Raw genomic sequence first — 22,914 nt, forward strand, 5'->3', positions numbered from 1 at the left:
CAAGTTACACATGAAATTACTTTGATTTGTGATGTTGGAGGAGTACATTAAGTTACTGTTTTGTCCTTAAGTTTCGTTTTTTTCATACATAATCATAATCATATTGGAATTTCAATCATGTTAATAAGTTTAGTGATATGGATTGGAATATGTGGTGCTCTTGATTTTGTGTTGTAAACACATACATGCAATTGTCTAGTGTTACATCAAAGTGTAATGGATTTGATTAAGACATGTTATTAACTATTTATACAATTATATTTTGGTAGTTGTTATATTTATTTTGTTTGAATTAGATTTAATTAGTATATATTTATGTATTTTTTGCAGCTTGAAGGCAATGAAGACTATGAAGACAAACTTGAACAAGAATGAACTTATTGATATGTAGTAAAGAAACAATAGAGTATGTTTTTTTAACTACGTTAGTAGTTTTAACTTTGAAGACATGATTGTTATCAATATACTTTAAAAAAGTTTTTGATTATGTAGTTGGAACACATATATTTAAATATGTGAGATTTCTTGTTGAGATATTTCAATACATATTATCCTTCAATATTTATTCTTGTTATCTTGAACCTTTATATAAGTAATTCTTCTAAAATTAAAGAAATGTATTGTTGTTTTTGTCAATACTTTAAGCAACGCTTTTAAAGTTGTGGCTGTTATCAAGGTTTTAAGCAACGGTTTTAAAGTTGTTGTCTTTATAAAAACCGTGGCCTATTACCAACAGCCACGCTCACCTAGACCACGGCTAAAAAACCGTTGCCTAAACCTTATGCCACGGTTTTAATGCTTTAGACCACGGTTTTATGCTGTTGCCTAAAGTAATAATTGTTGTAGTGGCGGTTCAGTCGTCCAATTCGAGAGGCACAACTTTTTCGTCGACGACATGGTGGGTAGGGTCAAAGTTGGAAACATTGATTCCCGGGTTCTTCCAAAACTCTTATATTCCGTCCGGTTGACCGGGACGTCTTCGTGCGCGACCTCAACCGTCAGCTAGGGACTCCTTCCCACTGGTGACCTGTGGATTCCTGCAAAAAAGAGGACAAGGAGGCGCCCTAGCGGCCGTTTGCATTACGACGCTCAAGTCAGCCAGCAAGAAACACCAAAACTGTTCACCTACGTCTCTGAGCACCGCGTATGGCACTCTGAAGGTGATCAAAAGGAACGGTGGATTGTGTGTGTGTTTTTCTCCTCCTAGCAAAAACCTTTCCCTAGTCCCCTGTGCGTAACCTCAAGGCTCGAGCAAGCAACTAGAGAGTTTCTGGGAAATTTTCCAAAAGTTCCAACCCCGTTTCCAACATTCTCCGCGCTATTTAAACTACCCAAGCATTTAAAGCGCCTTAAAGCGCCTTTAATTACAAATGTAACGCACTCAATCAGCGTATCTAATTAGAAAACGTAGCGCATTTAAGACGTTGAAACGCTTGGGGGCAGGGGTACTTCACGAGTCAGGCTGCCCTACACTGGTGTTGTTACTATGGTCTTGAAGCCACCTTTCTCTTCTCTTCATCACTCTCCCAGATCATCGGGACCTAAGGCCTTCCCACGGCGTCGCTCCCTCGAGGGTCTTTCCTACCCATGCAGTGCTCCCGAACACGTTCACGGGGCCCAAGGTGATCTTCACCGAGATGGAGGACCCGGAGACGCACCTTGCCGCATTCCACAAACAGATGGTCCTGGTAGGCGGTTCTGACGTTGCCAAGTGCAAGCTCTTTATGAGCACCCTGACCGGGATGGCTATGGACTGGTTCATCAGCCTTCCAGATGGTCATATCACATCTTTCCGCCAACTGTCACGATTGTTCAGGGAACAATACTTAACAAACAAGGCCCCGCCGCCAGTCTCTTACGATCTGTTTGATGTGAAGCAGTATCAAGGGGAGACCCTGAAGGAGTATATCAATCGCTTCGGGGCCCAGGTCGTGAAGGTTGGTACGACAGAGGAGCCTATGATTGTGTACGCGTTCGTGAAAGGCGTGTGCCCCGGGCCTTTTGGAGAATCCATCATCCGCAACCGCCCTAGGACCTTCGCTGAGCTACGGCGTAGGGCGGTAGAGCATATTGCTTCTGAGGGGGAGGTGTGCGTGAAGCGCACCAGCGTCGTACCCTCGCGCCCGAGGGGACCGGCGCGAGCTCAACCCGTCAGGGTCAATGAGACCACGACGGGAAGAAAGAAACCAGAGGCGAGACGCCCCTATGAGGCCAGAAAGCCCCAGCCCCGGGGTTCAGCAGGAGGCGATCGCTCGGCCAGAGAAAGGGGAGACCGGTGAGGTACAATTTTGTGGTAGAGCTGAAGGACCTGATCGCCGTGCCTAATATAGCCGAGAGGCTGAGGCGGCCAGCGAAGACTGACAAGGTGTTGGGGCCTCGCAAAGACTCTTGGTGCGAGTTCCACGGGGCTTTCGGGCACCACATTGATAACTGCCTGTCGTTGGGTTACCAGCTAGATGAGCTGGTGAGAACTGGGTTTTTGAAGGATTATGTCGCAGAGCCCACAACGACCGCCACCTTGCCGCCGGCGGAAGAACCAGCACACGAGATGCCTGTGCTTGGCGAGGTCCACACCATTGCTGGAGGTTTTTCCGGCGGGGACCCACCGCCTCCCAGCGGAAGAAATACGCGAGGGGGGTAAATTCAATCGAAGAGAGACTCTCGGGGGAGCCATGGGAGTCGAACCTCGTGTTCACGAGAAGAGACCTCCGAGACGTGGTACCCCACGACAACGACCACGTTGTCATCTCAGTCGTCACAGCCGGAAGGAAGGTGCACAGAGTGCTTGTCGACCAAGGAAGTTCGGCAGACGTTATGTTTCTGTCGACCTTCAATAAGTTACGGTTGTCCCCCGATCTGTTGAGTCCCTACACGGGGTGCCTGTATGGGTTTGGGGATAACCAGGTGGAAGTCCGGGGTTACCTGCAGTTGAGGACTACGTTCACGGACGGGGAGGCCTCCCGTACCGAAAGCATCCGGTACCTGGTCGTGAACGCCAACTCCGCCTATAATATTTTGCTGGGCAGGCCGGCGTTAAACCGTTTGAACGCGGTGTCCTCCACACGCCACATGAAGATGAAGCTGCTGGACCTCAGTGGCCAGGTGATAGTCATCAGGTCAGACTAGGAGGAGGCAAGGAAATGCTATGAGAACAGCCTGAAAACGAAGAGAGGCCACATCAGGGAGATTCAATACCCTGAGTGGCTTGCCAACGTCGTCTTGGTGAAGAAGGCGAACGGAAAATGGAAGATGTGCGTGGACTTCACGGACCTGAATAAGGCGTGCCCAAAGGACTCGTACCCGCTGCCCAGCATCGACGCCTTGGTAGATAGCGCGTCCGGCAGCAAGGTGCTGAGTTTCTTGGACGCCTTCTCGGGGTACAACCAGATCAAGATGCACCCAAGAGATGAGAGCAAAACTGCATTCATGATTGAGACTTGTAGTTACTGCTATAAGGTGATGCCTTTTGGGCTGAAAAACGCGGGCGCCACGTACCAGAGGTTAATGGACAAGGTCCTGGCGTCCATGCTCGGGAGGAATGTGTACGCCTATGTAGATGACATGGTGGTGGCGTCGCAGGATAGGGCGCAGCACATGGCGGATCTGGAGGAATTGTTCGTCACGATATCCAAGTACCGCCTCAAGTTAAACCCTGAGAAGTGTGTTTTCGGGGTAGAGGCCGGTAAGTTCTTGGGTTTTATGCTCACAGAGAGGGGGATAGAGGCGAACCCCGACAAATGCGCGGCGATTATCGCCATGTGAAGCCCGACGTCGGTAAAAGAGGTGCAACAGCTGACGGGGCGGATGGCGGTGCTTTCAAGGTTTGTTTCCGCCAGGGGAGAGAAGGGGCATCCATATTTCCAGTGCCTCAAGAGAAACAGTCGCTTTGCATGGACTGATGAATGCGAAGCGGCTTTCATTAAGCTAAAGGAGTACCTGGCGACGGCACCGGTCCTCTGCAAACCGGTAATGGGCGTGCCCCTCCGGTTGTATTTTACTGTAACGGAGCGGGCCATCAGTTCTGTGTTAGTCCAAGAGCAGGACCAGAGTCAGAAGCCCATCTATTTTGTAAGCAAGGCATTACAAGGTGCTGAGACGAGATACCAAGCGCTGGAGAAGGCAGCGCTAGCGGTAGTATTTTCTGCCAGGAGGCTCCGTCATTACTTCCACAGCTTCACGGTGGTGGTGATGACGAACCTCCCTATACAGAAGGTGCTGCAGAAGCCTGATGTGGCCGGGAGAATGGTACGCTGGGCGATGGAACTGTCAGAATTCGACATCCGGTATAAGCCTAGAGGATCCATCAAAGGGCAGGTATACGCGGATTTTATAGCGGAACTTTCGCCCGGAGGTGAGCAGGAGGTGGAAGTGGGCTCACAGTGGCTGCTCTCGGTTGATGGCTCTTCCAACCAACAGGGGAGCGGTGCGGGAATAGTCTTGGAGGGACCCAACGGCGTGCTGATTGAGCAGGCCCTACGCTTCGCCTTCAAGGCAAGTAACAATCAGGCAGAATATGAAGCCCTGATAGCAGGAATGCTCCTGGCCAAGGAGATGGGCGCGCAGAACCTCCTGGTGAAAAGCGACTCTCAGCTGATTACGGGGCAAGTGTCGGGTGAGTTCCAGGCGAAGGACGCATAGATGGCGGCTTATCTGAAATACGTCCAGTTGTTGAAGGGAGCATTCAACGCTCTTGAGCTGATACATGTCCCGAGGGAGCAGAATGCCAGAGCTGACCTGCTTGCAAAGCTGGCCAGCTCAGGCAAGGGGGGTAGACAGAGGACAGTGATCCAAGAGACTCTCAAAGCTCCGCGTAGATTCGTGGAAGACAACAGGGTGGATGTCCTCCAGATTCATACATCAAGGGGAAGGCCGAGGAGTCATTGCTCTTTGACCCAAGATACGCAGAGGGCGCCCCGCATCAGCACGTACGCGGATGCGCCCGAGGGAGAGCAAATGCAGGTATGCGTTTTGGCCAAGGGAGACACCTGGATGACGCCCTACAAGCGATACCTGGCGGATGGGGCTCTCCCAGTGGAGCCTGAAGAGGGTAAAAAGGTCAAAAGAAATGCCGCAAGATATACTTTGGTGGATGGGGTGCTGTTCAGGCACGGTTTCACTCACCCTATCCTAACATGCGTCAGTGGCGACGAGTGCACCAGGATAATGGCGGAGCTACACGAAGGCATCTGCGGAAGCCACGTAGGGGGAAGGTCCCTAGCCTCCAAGGTAATACGCGCAGGTTTCTTCTGGCCAACAGTGAAAGAGGATTGCGCACGACACGCCCAGCGGTGCAGGCAATGCCAAAAGCACGCCGACTGGCACAAGGCGCCGCCAGAAGAATTGTAGTCCATATACAGCCCGTGGCCTTTCCATACATGGGGAATCGACATCCTGGGCCCGTTCCCACTGGCTATCAGGCAGATGAAGTATTTGATCGTTGCCATCGAGTCCTTCACCAAGTGGATAGAGGCAGAGCCCGTAGCACAGATCACTGCGCACAAAGTACAGCATTTTGTGTGGAAGAACATTGTGTGCCGCTTTGGCGTACCTAGGCGCCTGATATCCGATAACGGGACCCAGTTTGCCAGTCAGCAGCTGAGAAATCTATGCGCTGAGGTAGGAATCGAACAAGTGTTCGCATCGGTTGAAGACCCCCAGACCAATGGACAAGTGGAGTCGGCAAACAGAGTTCTGCTAAGGGGGTTAAAAAGAAGGTTAGAGAAAGCCAAAGGGGCGTGGGCGGAAGAGGTACCAAGGATCGTATGGGCATATCACACCACGCCCCAATCCTCTACTATGGAGACGCCTTTCAGTTTGGTGTACGGGTCGGACGCGTTGATTCCGGTAGAAATACATGAGAGCTCACCACGTTTTCAAAACTTTGTGGTGGAGGAATCCAATGAAGAAAGGCGGGTAAACCTGGATCTACTAGATGAGGCCAGAGAAGAAGCCAGAATCAAAGCGGAAGCAGTGAAGAGAAGAGTAGAGCGGCAATACAGCTCTAAGGTAAAGTCGCGGTAGTTTCAGATTGGCGACCTGGTTATGAGAAAGGCTCACCCATACGAGTTGGAGAATAAACTGTCTCTTAAGTGGACCGGACCCTTCAGAATTACTGAGGCTAAGGGCAACGGTTCATACAACGTAGAGACCTTGGAGGGGGGTCCCATCCCACGCAGTTGGAATGCAGCCAATTTAAAATTTTACTTCAGTTGACTTATGTAAGCAGTTATGTAACAATTTAGTTGAAGGGGACGCTCTTTTTCCCTCTCGGGGCTTTTTTAATGAGGTCACCCAAATAAAAGGTAAAACCAGTTTGAGAAAAAGAAGTGCCTTGGTTTTCAGCCTTTATCTTTCTCCGTTTGAAGTAATGTAAGGCGTCGCCAAGAGAGAAGGCGTCGCCAAGAAAGAAGGCGTCGCCTAGGTCAAGGCGTCGCCAAGAAAGAAGGCGTCGCCAAGAAAGAAGGCGTCGCCTGGATCCAGGCGCCGTTGATGAACATGACGAAAGAAAAGCGCACAATATGCGAAACGTATGCAGAGTAAAGTAACATTGCAAAAATCAAGTATGATATAGAAAATTGATGTTACAAGCAATGTTCGATACAATGGGAGTAGCGCAAATGGGGCAAATATTACAACTCATGCAAATCACAAAAAGAGCCGCTTCTCAGTGGCCGTCGGAGTCAGCACTGGAGGAAGATGAAGCCTTGATCCCAGCCCGCAGAGCTCGAGTAAGTCGTGTCCTCCTGTCTTGGTTTATCTTCGAACCTGCACCAAAGGAGATAAATGTGTCAGAGATACCATGAAGCATGACATGCACGGTTGGAAAGCGATAAAGGCCAAAGTTTCTAGGGCAGTGACTCTTACATATGTACTTTTCGAGAGTCCCAGCGTTGAACTCCAGGCTGATCAAAGTGGCAGAGTCAAAACCTCCCGCCTCAGCAAGAATCCGGCAAGCTATTTGATCACTTGGAGCCAGCTTCTTCAAGGGTTTGGTTTTGAGGGCCCTCGCCTCTCTCACCCAGTACAGCAGAAACCCATCGAGAGCGTCGGGAACAAGGTCAGTGCGGCAGATCTTGAAGAACCGGCCTTTCCACCCGGTGAACGAGTTTTGGAAGGGTGTGAAGAGAACTCTCCCGGGTACATTACTGAGAGTTACCCAGAGGTTGTGCCTCTGCCTCTTCACCTCAAAGAAGTGAAGAAAGAGGTCAACCGAGGGTGCACAACCCAGAAACCCGAAGAGAATGTCGAAGGCTTTGACAAAGGCCCAGCTGTTAGGGTATAACTGGGCCGGAGCGACATTGATCTCCGTCAGCAGTTCCTTCTCGAACCAGGAGAAGGGTAGGCGCACTCCGATGGTCTTGAAAACCACCTGGTAAAAGTAAAAGAAAGGGACCCCTTCGTTGGCCCAATCGTCTCCGCATACTGGCTCCCCTAGAGTGCAAGGGAGCACAGCAATGTCATCGTCGTGCCTCCTCGCGAAGGCCCGGTGATCATAGGAACATGAATCCCCTTTGTGTTCCCTTATGGCCCTGGTAGCGAGTAAGCATGAACATTCGTCAAGAAGTTCGCTCGAAGCCCAAGGGTACAGATCCCTGGGACTGACCCTGGGAGAGACAGCACGAGAGGACATTCTTTAACAAGATCTGGGATCGTTAAAGGCGTATGACCCGCCGAAAATGCAAGAGTCGAGCGATGGCAGCGAATGCTGGAAGAACCCTTCGTGAGGAAAGAAAGGGTGCAAGAAGGAAGGGTGCAAGAAGAGAGAACGTGGATAGGTTATGAAGAGTGAAAAATGATGAGGATAGTTTCAGAGTTTGAAGAGTTAAAAAAAGCGGTTAGAGCGCCAAACGACGCGAATGGATGCACCGCACGATTGAGCCACGTGGCAGCAGATGGAAGGGTGGCCCAGGCATCCCTGGTTAAACCCAGAACACGTCATATCAGCAGAATACCCGATGGTACGATGCGCCGTCGAAAGGGGATCAGGAGCACAGTAGGAGTCAGGATCAAATCGAATGACTGGATGTCCCATCAGCCATATAAGAAACGCCACGTGGACCAAGTTGAATGACTGAACGTCCCATCGGCTATACAAGAAGCGCCTCGTGGAAGATACGGGAAGGGCCTCGAGCTCTTCGCTGTCCCCAGGCGTCGACCAAGCCCAAGGTCAAAGTCAATGTCAAGGTAGGGACGACGCCCAAGGCGACGCTAGCATGAGACGCCCGAGGCGTCGCCTGGAATGATATAAAGGACGACGCCAGTGTGGGACGTCGCGGGCGTCGCCCATCAAAATATCAGCGAGTTTGCCTCCCCAATACCCACGGGTAGGAAAGATTGTGAAGGGAGACGAAGTCGAGGAAGGCGAAGTTAGTTACTGGCGTCGCATCCCCGAGACCCACAGGTAGGAAAGACTGTGGAGGGAGGCGGGACCGCCAAAACGCCAGCCAATCACTGGTAGGGCGTTCCCCGATACCTATGGGAAGGAAAGACCATGGAGGGAACGACCCCCCCCCCCCTCAAAACACTCGGCATTTCAGACACCCGAGGACGATACGGCGCTGCTGTAGCAGGCCTCTCCTTAGGCGTGGGCGTCGAGCGTTAGGGATCAAGGGAAGGACCGTTTGGGTCTTAAAAGCACCCCGTGGACGATACGGCTCCGTTAGGTAAGCCTCTCCGTGGGTGTGGACATCGGCGCGTGACCTTTCCCAGGCCTACAAGGCCGCCCGACGAAGTAAAAGAAGCGTGTATAATGCAAGCCAAACAACCAAGGCACAAGAAGGCAAATGATGAGAATAAAATCATACAGGCAGAATTCTATGTCGCGAGGACACGAAAGCAAATGTAACAAAGTTCCAGAGTTGTATTAAGAGTGCATATGATTCAAAGAATTACAGATTTTCCAGAGAAGGTTAAAACAAGTATAAAGGAATGGAGGAGGGATGGCGATGAGATCTGGGGCGGCAGCGGCAACGGCGGGAGCAGGGGAGGCAGAGACTTCTACCGGCGGAGGGGGCGGGGCAGACTCGGCACCTTCACCCCCTTCCTCTTGGACTGTGGCGGGAGGAAGTGAGGTCGCGCTGGGAGGGTCATCCATGAAGGGATTCCCTCCCTGGGGCGACGCCTCAAGCAGAAGAGGAACCCGCGCAGATTTTCTCCTTTTGAAAGGTGCCACATCTTCCGAGTCCTCATCATCTGATAAAATCTCCAAGACCCGTTTCCCTTTGTCAAGGGGGTAGGAGCCGGCGACGAGGCCGCGGCTAGGGGAACGGCGGCGATGGGCAAAGGAGAGCCGGGAGCCTGAAGTGCTTCGGGGCTATGTGGAGATGACGGAGATGAACTTAGGGGAGCTTCGGCAGTGATCGGAGGAGGCGGTGACAAAGTCGGTGGGGGGACCGGATCAGCAGCAAGGGTGGATGAGGCGCCCGCCTTGGCGGCGCGAGCCTCCTTCATTGCTTTCGCCAGCATCATTCTTTTAGAGGCGTCCATCACCGATCCTACATCAAAACAAACCAAACAGCAAAAATTAGGGCCAAAGCAACTATGCAAAGTGGCAAAACGCATAGAAGCGTAAGATGCAAGTAACAGGGCACCATGAGAGACAGGGAAGGAAGCAGTGGGAACAAACATCCGGTAGCAGGGTGTTCACGGCAAAGGGGACGAGGGAAGAGTCTCCTTACCAAAGTATGTTGTCAGGGCGTGAGCGTTGTACCCGCTAGCAACAAGCTTCAAGGTATCGAAAACGATCCCCAGCCCAGCCAAAGCCTTGCTTACCTCCCTGTCAGCAGGAGATAGCTCTTCCAGGGCCTTGGCCCTGAGCAGCTTAGGGCGCTCCGTCCAATAGAGGGGGAAGCCGTCCAAGGCTGTGGGGTCGTACTTGGCGCTGCACACCCTAAAGAACTTCCCTTTCCAATTCTTGTAAGAGTTTTGGAAGAGGGAGAGGAGGATCCTGCCCGCGATCCCGGAAAAGCTTACCCAAAAGCTTTTCCCCTGCTTTTTCACCTCAAAGAAATGCAGGAAAACGTCTACGGAAGGGAGGATGCCCAGGTGTCCGCAAAGAATTTGAAAACCCCTCACGAATGCCCAGCTGTTGGGATGGAGCTGGGCGGGGGCGGTATTGATTTCAGTGAGGAGTTCCCGTTCAAAAGGAGTGAATGGGAGACGCACTCCTACGCGTTTGAACACGGTCTGGTACATGAAGAAGAAGGGTTTCCCCTTTCTAGGTCTGTCGTCCAAACAAACAGGTTCTCCAAGCCTGCCGGGACGGACGGATATGTGGGCGTCGTGAGTGCGGCAGAAAGCATTAAAATTATACAAATGGGGATCCCCACGGTGAGCTTCCAGGTCCTGGAAAGTGGTCAGGCTGGTACACTCGTTCAAAAGCTCGTCGGGGGCCCATGGGTAGTAGGCTTTGTAGTTGGATTTGGGGGTCTTGGGGGAGGAATCAGGCTCCGCGTTCGTGCGCGTCATGGTGTAAATAAATAGCTGGAGAAAGAAGAGAGGAAAAAGGTTTTAGCAAGTGTAGCCATGACAGGAAGGGGAGTGAACCCCTGGAAACATCACCCACGCGAGAAAACCCAGAAAGAAGGAGAAGGGACAAAGAAGGAAGGAGAAGCGAAAGAACACAGTGACGCATGAATGTCAACAGTCCCAGGCAGTTCAATAAATCATACAATGCGACGAAAGGGAAGAGTCGTGAGTGTTTGAAATCATACCTTTGCTATCAAAGTGAAGGCGGAAGAAGAGCACAGGAAGGAGAGAACAGCAATTGCAGAGAAAGGGGGTTTGAAGACGACGAACAGTGCAAAGAGGCAGAGGGAATGAATGTAACAGAAGGGTGAGCGCGGCGTTTGGGGATAACTTAAACGTTACATTTCGCAACCTAAGAGGCGCTAACTAAGAGCCGTGAGATCGTGCCACGTGTCAAAGGATCAATCGCCCAAGGGAAACGCAAGAGTCTCCAGAGGCTAGCCGTGCGATGGGCTACGTGGCGTGCGATCAAGGGTAGCCCCAAAAGGTGTTAATCTCCCCGTTTCAGAGGATGTCCAATCAGTCATTAAGAGCGCTCCTATGGTTCAGAAAGTGTCCCGTCAATAATTCGAGAATTGTTGAGTCAGCAGGGAGCGACACGTCATCAGGATGGCACGTGGACGACGTGGGCGAGGCCTTAGTCTTTACGCTGAAGACAAGTCTTCAGCTTAAGACTGGGGGGCTTGTGTAACGTCCCGTGCCCGGGCGTTGACTAAATCAAGGTCAAAGTCAACATCAGGGGTCAAAGTCAACGCATGGCGTTGCCTAGGTGAAGAGACGCTAAGCGCCAGCGTCATCAACCAGGGCGTCGCCAAGACGAGGCGTCGCCTAGGGAAAGGCGTCGCCCAACCAGGGCATCGCCAGATCAAACAGTGCTAACGCAAGGCAATCACAGTGTGGTTCCCCGATACCCATGGGTAGGAAAGACCATGGAGGGAGCGACGCCGTGGGAAGGCCTCAGGTCCCGATAGCCCGGGGCAACGATAAAGAGAAGGAAAAGGTGGCTTCAAGGCCATAGTGATAGTACCAGTGTAGGGCAGCCTAACTCGTGAAGTACCCCTGCCGCCCCAGAGACGCCTTTGGGACAGATACGACTCAAGAAGAAGGTCACGCCCAGGGCAGCCGGGCGCAGGGTACAAGGGGAAGGCATATACGCTCTCAAAGTAAGTGACTAGATGATTGGGGGCATGAGGTGGCACCCAAAAAGTCACCCCTAGCGCAGTAGCACTCCCAAGCAGGAGGACTCACACGTAGAAACGTCCCCAGATGGGCAGAAACGCCCCCAGATGGGGTCACGGCGTCGTGAGGCCCTCCACGTGTACGACAGCCATGTCATAATAGAGACACCCTTTAGTCAGGTGCCAGGTAATTAAAGTCATTCAATGCAGTGTCCGTTTCGAGCGTTCAGGTTCTATAATGGCTCCCAAGCGTTTCAACGTCTTAAATGCGCTACGTTTTCTAATTAGATACGCTGATTGAGTGCGTTACATTTGTAATTAAAGGCGCTTTAAGGCGCTTTAAATGCTTGGGTAGTTTAAATAGCGCGGAGAATGTTGGAAATGGGGTTGGAACTTTTGGCAAATTTCCCAGAAACTCTCTAGTTGCTTGCTCGAGCCTTGAGGTTACGCATAAGGGACTAGGGAAAGGTTTTTGCTAGGAGGAGAAAAACACACACACAATCCACCGTTCCTTTTGATCACCTTCAGAGTGCCATACGCGGTGCTCAGAGACGTAGGTGAACAGTTTTGGTGTTTCTTGCTGGTTGACTTGAGCGTCGGAGTGCAAACGGCCGCTAGGGCGCCTCTTTGTCCTCTTTTTTGCAGGAATCCACAGGTGACCAGTGGGAAGGAGTCCCTAGCTGACGGTTGAGGTCGCGCACAAAGACGTCCCGGTCAACCGGACGGAACAAGCGTCTTGTGAGAACCCGAGAATCAATGTTTCCAACTGCAACCCTACCCACCATGTCGTCGACGGAAAAGTTGTGCCTCTCGAATTGGACGACTGAACCGCCAACTCTCAGTTGCCACCTTCACTCTTTGTGCTTTTTTCTTTGTTCTTGATAACCTTTGATAACTGTTCCGTCCGGTTGACCTGTGACGTGTTTGTGTGCGACCTCAATCGTCAGCTAGGGACTCCTTCCCACTGGTTACCTGTGGATTCCTGCAAAAATAGGACAAAAAGGCGCCTTAGCGGCCGTTTGCACTCCGACGCTCAAGTCAGCCAGCAAGAAACACCAAAACTGTGCACCTCCGTATCTGAGCACCGCGTATGGCACTCTGAAGGTGGTAAAAAGAACTGTGTATTGTGTGTGTATTCTCGCTCTGGCAAACAACCACTTTTCCAGTCCCTTGTGCGTAGCCTCACGACTTCGAGCAAGCAACTGGAGTGTATTCTGGGAAAATTTGCCAAAACTTCCAACCCCGTTCCCAACATTCTCAGCGCTATTTAAACTACCCAAGCATTTAAAGCGCCTTAAAGCGCTTTTAATCACAAACGTAACGCACTCAATTAAGGCGTCTAATTAGGAAACGTAGCGCATTTAAGACGTTGAAACGCTTGGGAGCCATTATAGTACCTGAACGCTCGAAACTGAAACTGTATTGAATGACTTTAATTACCTAGTACCTGACTAAAGGGTGTTTCTATTCTGACCTGGCTGTCGTACACGTGGAGGGCCTCACGACGCCATGACCCCATCTGGAGGCGTTTCTGCCCATCTGGGGACGTTTCTACGTGTGAGTCCTCCTGCCTGAGAGTGCTATTGCGCAAGGGGTGACTTTTTGGGTGCCAACTCATGCCCCAATCATCTAGTCACTCACTTTGAGAGCGTATCTGCCTTCCTCTCGTACCCTCCACCCGACTACCCTGGACGTTACCTTCCTCTTGAGTCGTATCTGTCCCAAAGGCGTCTCTGGGGCGGCAGGGGTACTTCAAGAGTCAGGCTGCCCTACACTGGTGTTGTTACTATGGCCTTGAAGCCACCTTTCTCTTCTCTTCATCACTCTCCCGGATCATCGGGACTTGAGGCCTTCCCACAGCGTCGCTCCCTCCAGGGTCTTTCCTACCCATGGGTATCGGGGAACCACACTGTGATTGCCTTGCTTTAGTAATGTTTGATCTGGCGACGCCCTGGTTGGGCGACGCCTTCACCTAGGCGACGCCTTGCCTTGGCGACGCCTCTTCTTGACGACGCTGGCACTTGGCGTCTCTTCACCTAGGCAACGCCTTGTGTTGACTTTGACCTTGACTTAGTCAACGCCCGGATACGGGACGGTACAATAACCTTGTAAATATTTTGAACCATTTGCACTTTGTTGGAACGATGGGTTTTGTATAACGATTTCATACTTCTGAGGCGTAGAGTGCTATTTGGCTGATATCTTCACCTTCGTTCTTTATTTTTGTATGCTCCAATTGCTTTACCTGTACTTTTACCTGTGTCTTTCCCTGTGTTGGCCGTATCGTCGATGGAGTGTCTCAAACACCAAGGCGATCTGTCCCTTAATTCTTGGTGCTTGGCGCCCACGCCTAAGGAGAGGCCTACTACAGCAGCGCCGTATCGTCCTCCGAGTGTCTAGAAACGCCAAGCACCGGGAAGGCTCGAAGCCCCCCATGGGGTCGCTCCCTCGATGGTCTTTCCTTCCCATGGGTATCGGGGAGTAACCCTGCCGGTGGCTCGTTTGGCTTCTGGCGATCTCGTCTCCCTCCACAGTCTTTCCTACCTGTGGGTATCGGGGAGGCGACGCCGTCGATGACTTGTTTGGCTTCTGGCAATTTCGTCTCCCTCCACAGTCTTTCCTACCTATGGGCATTGGGGAGGCGACACCGCTGGTGCGTTATACTGGCGACGCCTTCAGCGTCTTATACTGGCGACGCCTTCAGTGTCTTGGCGGTGCTTGGTGCGGTCAACCTGTTGACTTTGGCCTTGGCATTGACTTTGACTTTCACTCTGGTCGATGCCTGGGGGCGTGACACTTGTCCTGGCGGAAAGCTTAAGGTCTCGCCCGCACCATCCACGTGGCATTTCCCATATGGCTGATGGGATGTTCCCTTGCTTGATTTGATCTTGACATTTTCTGAACTTTTGACAAGATGCTCCCATCTCCGACGGCGTGTCGTACCCTTGGGCCTTCTGTCGACGCGACCTTTTCTGAATGTTAACCAGTGACGCCAGGGTCATCCTCCCTTCCCCTGACACGTGGCTCGATCGCACGGTGCTCCCCTTTGCGTCGTTTAGCGCTCCAACTGTAATATTTGGGTCTTCGAAATTTTGCACCTGCGCTCATCATCTCTGTGTTTACGCACCCTCCTTGCACCGCTCCTCTTCCTCACAAAGAGTTCCTCCTGCGTTCTTTCTATTTGGCATTTTTCTTCTGCGCTTCAAACGCGTCGTTCTCCTTCGACCTACCTTACTCCTTCACTGATACTTTGTACCGACATGTCTACCCCTCCTCCTCCCCCTAGAGTCAACCCCAAGGACCTTTATGCATGGGCCTCGCACGAGCTCCTCGACGAGTGCTCCAGCTTACTTTCTACCAGGGCCATAAGGGAACACAAGGGGGGCCCGTGCTCCTACGATCATCGTGCCTTCGCGAAGAGGCATGATGACGATATCACCGTGCTCCCTTGCACTTTAGGGGAGCCGGTGTGCGGAGACGAACGGGCCAACGATGGGGTCCCCTTTTTCTACTTATACTAGGTGGTTTTCAAGAGTGTCAGCGTGCGTCTGCCCTTCTCCAGGTTTGAGAGGGAACTACTGACAGAGATTAACGCTGCTCCAGCCCAGTTGTATCCTAACAGCTGGGCTTTCGTCAAAGCTTTCGACGTACTCTTTGGCTTTTTGGGGTGCGCACCCTCTGTGGATATCTTCCTTAACTTCTTTGAGGTGAAGAGGCAAAGGAACAACCTTTGGGTGACCCTTAGCAACGTTCCCGGGAGGGTCCTCCTGACCCCTTTCCAGGACTCCTTCACAGGGTGGAAGGGTAGGTTTTTCAGGGTTTGCTGTTCTGATCTCGTGCCTTCCGCCCTGGACGGCTTTCCACTGTACTGGGTGAGGGAGACGAGAGCCTTGAAGTCCAAACCTTTTAAGAGGCTACCTTTGAACAAACAGGTGGCATGCCGGATTCTGGCTGGGGCGGGGGGCTTTGATGCTGCCGCTTTGATTAGTTTGGAGTACAACGTCGAAGCCTTGGAGAAGTATATATGTACGAGAGATTACCTTAAAATCTCCCATTCTTCATCTTTACTAGATCTTTGCATGACCTATCTTGTGGTGCCTTCACCATGCTTATTTTCTTTGGTGCAGGTTCAAAGATAAACCGGCAACAGAGGTCATAGCTTGCCCAGGCGCTGAGGACCGAGAACGGGGCTTCGTCCTCCTCCCATCCAGACTCCGGAGGCAACTGAAAGGTGGCCTGTTTGCACCTTTCATACGAGCGTAGGGCATGTACATGCTTGTCTCATTTGACTCCTTCGTGTTTATCTCAAACTTTATCTGTAACCTCAACTCTCGCGCCATATTTCGATTTTTGTAAACGCCGCTCCTTTATTTTTGCGCATTCTCGTCTACATTCGCTTGCTCTGCCATACTGTGCGCGTTCCCTCTGTTGTTTGTGGGAGGGTTTATTTTACCTGTACTGAGTGTCCACGCTTAAGGGGAGACCTGCTCTGGGTGTCCTTTGCGCGTCTGACACCAGGGATTCCCATATGGCGATGCCTACGTTTAGCGGTGCCTCACGCTGGCGACTCTTTATCTTGGCGGTGTTCCCTCCATGGCGGCATCTACCGTTGGCGACGTCTTGCTTAGGCGATGCCTGTGTTTGGCGATGCGCCTTCTTGGCGACGCCTACGCTCGGCGCCGCCCCCTTCTTGGCGACGCCTGACGTCACTTCGCGTCTTTATCTTTTATCTCTTTACCCCTTGATCTTACACTTCGCGTGGGAAGAAGGGAAAAACTGAGGCAAAGCTTTTCTTGAACTTCTTTTTACTTGGGTGACCTCGTTAAAAAACCCTAGAGAGGGAAAAAAAGTGTCCCCTATGATAATATTGTTACATTGTCGTTTACTTACATAATTCAACTAAAATAAAACTTCAAATTGGTCGCATTCCAGCTGCGCGGAATGGGACCCCCTTCCAAAGTCTCTAGGTTGTACGAACCATTTCCCTTAGCCTCGGTGATTCTGAAGGGTCCGGTCCATTTGGGAGACAATTTGTTCTCTAGCTCATATGGGTGAGCCTTCCTCATAAGTCGCCAACCTGGAAATGTCGTGGCTTCACCTTGGAGCTATATTGTCGCTCTACTCTTCTCTTTACTGCCTCGGCCTTTATTCTTGCTTCTTCCTTGGCTTCGTCCAGTAAGTCCAGATTCACCCGCCTCGCCTCGTTGGACTCTTCAGCCACAAAATTCTGGTAACGTGGCGAGCTTTCGTGAATCTCAACTGGGATCATCGCATCTAATCCATATACTAGGCTGAAAGGAGTCTCCATGGTGGAAGATCGGGGCGTGGTGTGGTATGCCCATACGATCCTTGGCACTTCTTCCGCCCACGCCCCTTTAGCTTTTTCTAGCCTTCTCTTTAGTCCTCTCAGCAAGACTCTATTCGCTAACTCTACTTGCGCATTAGTCTGGGGGTGTTCGACTGATGCGAACACTTGCTTGATGCCTACCTCTGCGCACAGGTTTCTCAACTGTTGTCTTGCGAACTGGGTGCCATTGTCTGATACCAGCCGCCTAGGCACGCCAAAACGACACACAATGTTCTTCGAAACAAAGTGTTGCACCTAGTGCGCAGTAATCTGGGCCACAGGCTCCGCCTCCATCCACTTGGTGAAGTATTCAATGGCGACGATTAGGTACTTCATCTGTATTATCGCCAAGGGGAAAGGACCTAGGATGTCAATCCCCCACGTATGGAAAGGCCACGGGCTGTATATGGATCTCAGCTCCTCTGGCGGCGCCTTGTGCCAATCAGCGTGTTTCTGACACTGCTTGCAACGCTGGGCGTGCCGCACGCAATCCTCTTTTACTGTTGGCCAGTAGAAACCTGCGCGTACCACCTTAGAAGCTAGAGACCTTCCCCCCACGTGGCTCCCACAAATACCTTCATGGAGCTCCGCCATTATCCTGGTGCACTCGTCGCCGCTTACGCACATTAGGATAGGGTGGGTGAACCCGTGTCTGAACAATACTCCGTCCACTAGGGTATATCTTGTGGCATTCCTCTTAACCTTCTTGCCCTCCTCTAGTTCCGCTGGGGGAACCCCATCCGCCAGATACCGTCTGTATGGCGTCATCCAGGTGTCTCCTTCGGCTAAAGCATATATCTGCGTATGCCTTCCTCCTTCGGACGTGTCCGCGTATGTGCTGATATGGGGTATCTTTACTGTATCCTGAGTCAAGGAACGATGACTCCTTGGCCTCCCTCTCGCAGTGCTAATATGGAGGACATCCACCCTGTTGTCTTCCACGAATTTTCGCGGAGCTTTGAGCGTCTCTTGGATTTTTGTCCTCTGCCTGCCACCCTTGCCTGAGCTGGCCAGCAGGTCAGCTCTGGCATTTTGTTCTCGTGGGACATGTATTAGCTCAAGAGCGCTAAATGCTCCCTTCAGCAGTTGGACGTACCTTAAATACGCCGCCATTTGTGGATCTTTTGCTTGGAACTCACCCGATACTTGTCCCGTAATTAACTGTGAATCACTCTTCACCAAGAGGTTCTGCGCACCCATCTCCTTAGCCAGAAGCATCCCTGCGATCAGTGCCTCGTACTCAGCCTGATTGTTACTCGCTTTAAAGGCCAAACGCAGAGCTTGCTCAATCAGCACACCATTGGGTCCCTCCAAGACTATCCCCACACCACTGCAATCCCAACTCCACTTCTTGTTCGCCTCCGGGCGAGAGCTCTACCACAAAATCCGCATATACCTGTCCTTTGATGGATCCTCTGGGCTCATACTGGATGTCAAACTCTGACAATTCCACCGCCCAGCGAACCATCCTTCCAGCTACGTCAGGTTTCTGCAATACCTTTTGTATGGAGAGGTTCGTCATCACCACTATTGTAAAGCTGTGGAAGTAGTGCCGGAGCCTCCTGGCCGAAAATACCACGGCCAACGCTGCCTTTTCCAGTGACTGGTACCTCGTTTCTGGGCCTTGTAAAGCCTTGCTCACGAAATAGATGGGCTTCTGCACTTAGTCCTGCTCCTGGACCAGCACAGAACTGATAGCCCGTTCTGTTACCGCGAAGTATAGTCGAAGGTGCACGCCTGCTACTGGTTTGCAAAGGACCAGTGGCGTCACCAAGTACTCTTTCAACTTTATGAAAGCTGTTCCGGCCGGTTGACCTGGGTCGTCTTTATGAGTGGCTTGTCCCCACGAGCTAGAGCACCTTCGTTCTGCCTTGTCTACGAGTACCTGAAAAAGAAGAACAAAGGGGCGCCCTCGCGGCCGTTTGCACTCCGACGCTCAAGTCAGCTAGCGAGAAACACCAAAAACTCTGCACCTCCGTATCGGAGCACTGTGAATTGCACTCTAAAGGTGGTCGAAAGAACTATGTGTTGTGTGTCTTTTCTCCCTCTGGCAAACAACCTCTCTCTATTTAAATTACTCTATCATTTAAAGCGTCTTAAAACGCATTTAAGGTTATGAAACGTTCAGCGCCTTTAAGACGTTTAAACCGCTTGGAGCATTTAAAGTACCTTAAACGCTCGAAACGTAAACTTTATTAAATAGCTTTAATTACCTTATACCTGACAAATTGATGTTTCTATTCTGACTTGGCTGCTATTACACGTGGAGGGCCTCACAGCACTGTGACCCCACTTGGGGGTATTTCCTCGTGTGAGTCCTCCTTCCTCGGAGTGCATCTGCGCAAGGGGTGACTTTTTGGGTGCCAACTCATGCCCCCAAACCTCTAGTCACTCGCTTTGAGAGCGTATCTACCTTCCTCTCGTACCCTACACCTGGCTACCCCTGGGCGTGACCCTTCTCATGAGTCGTAACTATCCCAAGGGCTTCTCTGGGGCGACATGGGCACTTCACGAGTCAGATTGCTCTCCACTGGCGCTAGTACTATGGCCTTGAAGCCACCTTTCTCTTCCCTTTATTGCTACCCCGGGTTATCGGGGTTTGAGGCCTTCCCATGGCGTCACTCCCTCCATGGTCTTTCCTACCCATGGGTATCAGGGAGCAACACTGTGGTTGCCTTGCTCTTGTGACATTTTACCTTGGCGACACCCTACCTTGGCGACGCCTGCTCTAGGCGACGTCTTATCTTGGCGACGCTTCCTCTTGGCGACGCCTTGCCTTGGCGATGCTTGCACTTGGCGTCGCCCCACCTAGGCGACGTCTTATGTTGACTTTGACCTTGGGACAAATACGACCCATGAGAGGGCCACACCCAGGGCGAACCATGTGCGTGGTACGAGAGGAAGGTAGATACACTCCCAGGGCGAGTGACTAGAGGTTGGGGCGCATGAGTTGGCACCCAAAATGTCACCCCTTGCGCCAGATGCACTTCGAGGAAGGAGGGCTTACACGATGGATTATCCCTAAGTTGGGTTACGGCGCTGTAAGGCCCTCCACGTAGAGTAGCGATCAAGTCAGAAGAACACGTGGCAGTAAGCATTGAAACATCAAGGTATCTTAGTCTTCCTGAAAGTTTGCTAAGGTACGTTTTATTCAGTTTACGTTTCAAACGCTTTAAAGCACTTTAAACGCTTTAAATGCTTTGAATGTTTTAAATGCGCTAAATGTTTTTAAACGCCTTAAATGTGCTTTAAGATGCCTTAAATGCACTTTAAGACGCTTTGAATGCTTTAGACGTTTAAAAGGGGCTTTAGACATTTGAGACGAGGGGGCAGTTTCAATTTTACACACACTCTAGTTGCTTGCTCGCGAACCCACTGTACGCACAGGCAATTAGGGAGAAAACCAGTTACTCAGTTATTTGACCACCTTCAGAGCATCCATTCACGGTGTTCCGATACCGAGGTGTGTCACCTTTGATGTTTCTCGCTTGCTGACTTGATTGTCAGAGTACAAACGGCCGCGAGGGCGCCCCTTTGTTCACTTCTTTCCAGGTAATCACGACGGCGCAGAACGAAGGTGCCCTAGCTCGCGATCACAAGGCACGCACGAAGACGTCCCTGGTCAACTGGCGGGAACAGTGCCCAAACGCCTCGTGGAACTCACACCACGAGTCTTTACGAGGTCCCAACACCTTGTTAGACTTCACTGGTGGCCTCAACCTGTCAACTATGTTGAGCACAACAATAAGATCCTTCAGCTCCATCACGAAATTGTGCCTTAACGGCCTATTTCCTTTCCTCACCTTCTTGTCCCCCTCTACTGCCCCCCTTGCCTGAGGCCTCCTCGCCTCGTATGGGCGCTTCCTGTCTTGGTTCTTCCTCCTTGTCGTGACCTCGTTGACCCTGGCGGGTTGTGCACGCGACTGCGCTCTTGGGCTTGCGGGTGCGACACTTGTGCGCTTCTCGCACACCTCACCCTCAGAGGCGATGTGTTCCACCGCGCGACGCCTTATCTCAGCAAAGGTCTTGCGGCGGCTTCGTATGATCGATTCACAGAAGGGTCCAGGGCACATTCCTTTCTTGAACGCGTAGACGATCATAGGCTCCTCTGTGGTGAAAACCTTCACCACCTGCGCTCCAAAGCGGTTGATGTATTCCTTGAGGGTCTCCCCCTGATACTGCTTTACATCGAACAGGTCGTACGAGACTGGCGGTGGAGCCCTGTGATGCAGGAGGGCGAAGCACACCTCACCATGGAAGCCAAGACCCAAGACTAGACCGTGATGAGCGTCTAGACTCAAGAAGAGAGCGTCTAGGACATGATGAAGGGAGGCTACACATGGAGCGTCTAGGAGGAGGCCTAGACCGTCTAGGCCCTATGACAAGGTCAATGGCTAAGCATATTCACGCCCAAATGGATCTAGCCACGGATGGAAGAGAGAAGACCTTGTATATGTTACATGGAGGCCCATTAGGGGTGGCTTAGTAATTAGTGTAGTGTTAGAAAGCACAGACTTGTCTTATATGTGATTTACCCTAGATTTTGTGCACATTCTACAACCTTAGCACACATGACCGGCCATGTGGTCCATGTGCCATGTGCCTTCTCATTTTCATTTCATTTTGCTCACATTTCATGTGTAATTAGCTTAGGATTTACGGCCTCCTTGTCTATAAAAGGAGAGGCCATCTCTTGTATTTTCCAAGATTAATGAGAGTAAAGTTATGTTGCCAACATTGTGCCATACTTTGCTTTTCCCTAGTTTCTAGGATCTAATCTTCACCTTCATCACCTACCAAAGGGCTGGCCGAACCTCCCTACTTCCATACACATCATGCACCTTCAAGATCACCATAGCTCCTAGGAGGATCTTGCACATTTACATCCATAGCTTCCGCACCATTTTTCACATGTTTTGAAGAAGAGCTCCATGAATTTGCCATCATTTGGTATCATGAGCATAGGTTCTTCAAAGATGAGTAGTTCTTGGTCTTTTCATTTTGAGTTCTTCTTTATTTCATGTTGTTCATCTTGTTTCCATAATTGTCTTGCTCTTTTTTAATTTTTACTTTGATTTGGTGTGCTATTTGGAAGATCCAACCGGTGCACTTTGTTCAATTGATCTTGAATAATCCTTGTGCAATTTGTGATAGGATTCCATACACCATGAGTTGCTGTTTTTTATTTTAGGTATTTGAGTCTTTATTGCACTTTTATTTGATTCATTTTATGCTCTTTGAGTCTTTTAATTTCTAAATCCATATATGTTTTGTCAAGTCATGTTCATCCACAATGTCATCAACTCATAGTAGTCCTTTGTTTGGCTTGATTGTTTCTTGATTTTGGGTAATTTAACTTGATTTGAAACTGCTGTGATATTGATCTTTTGGTGCCTTTTATTTTTAGTTTGAGTTCATATTTGTGTTTAGATCTTACACAAATTCCTTTTCATTAATTCCATTGTGTTTATCTTTTGGTCTCTTGCTGTTTTTTTCCAATTTTTACAGAATCCCCTGTTTTACATTCTCTGTGCTGGCTGTTTTGTTTCAGAAAATTATTTTCCCTCATAGGAAATTTTTGATTCTCTGGATTATGCAAGATTGAGGTGTTATGGAAAATAGAAAAAAAAATCAGCTTAAAAGAGTCAATAGAAAAAAAATGATAAATATTTTAAAAACAGTGTGCAAATCTGGGCGCTACAGTTGGCGTAACTGAACACTGAATTTGAAAAATTTATTAAAAAAAAATGGTTCATGCGTTTGGAGTGATTCCAACGCCAGATTTTGTTAAGATCTTGAATATTTTGCATATCAATTTTCAGAGGCAAATTCTAAAAGGGCAGCTCAGCATAAATTGGGGAA

Source organism: Phaseolus vulgaris, unplaced genomic scaffold (assembly GCF_000499845.2).
Source record: "Phaseolus vulgaris cultivar G19833 unplaced genomic scaffold, P. vulgaris v2.0 scaffold_132, whole genome shotgun sequence".
Taxonomy (NCBI): Eukaryota; Viridiplantae; Streptophyta; class Magnoliopsida; order Fabales; family Fabaceae; genus Phaseolus; species Phaseolus vulgaris.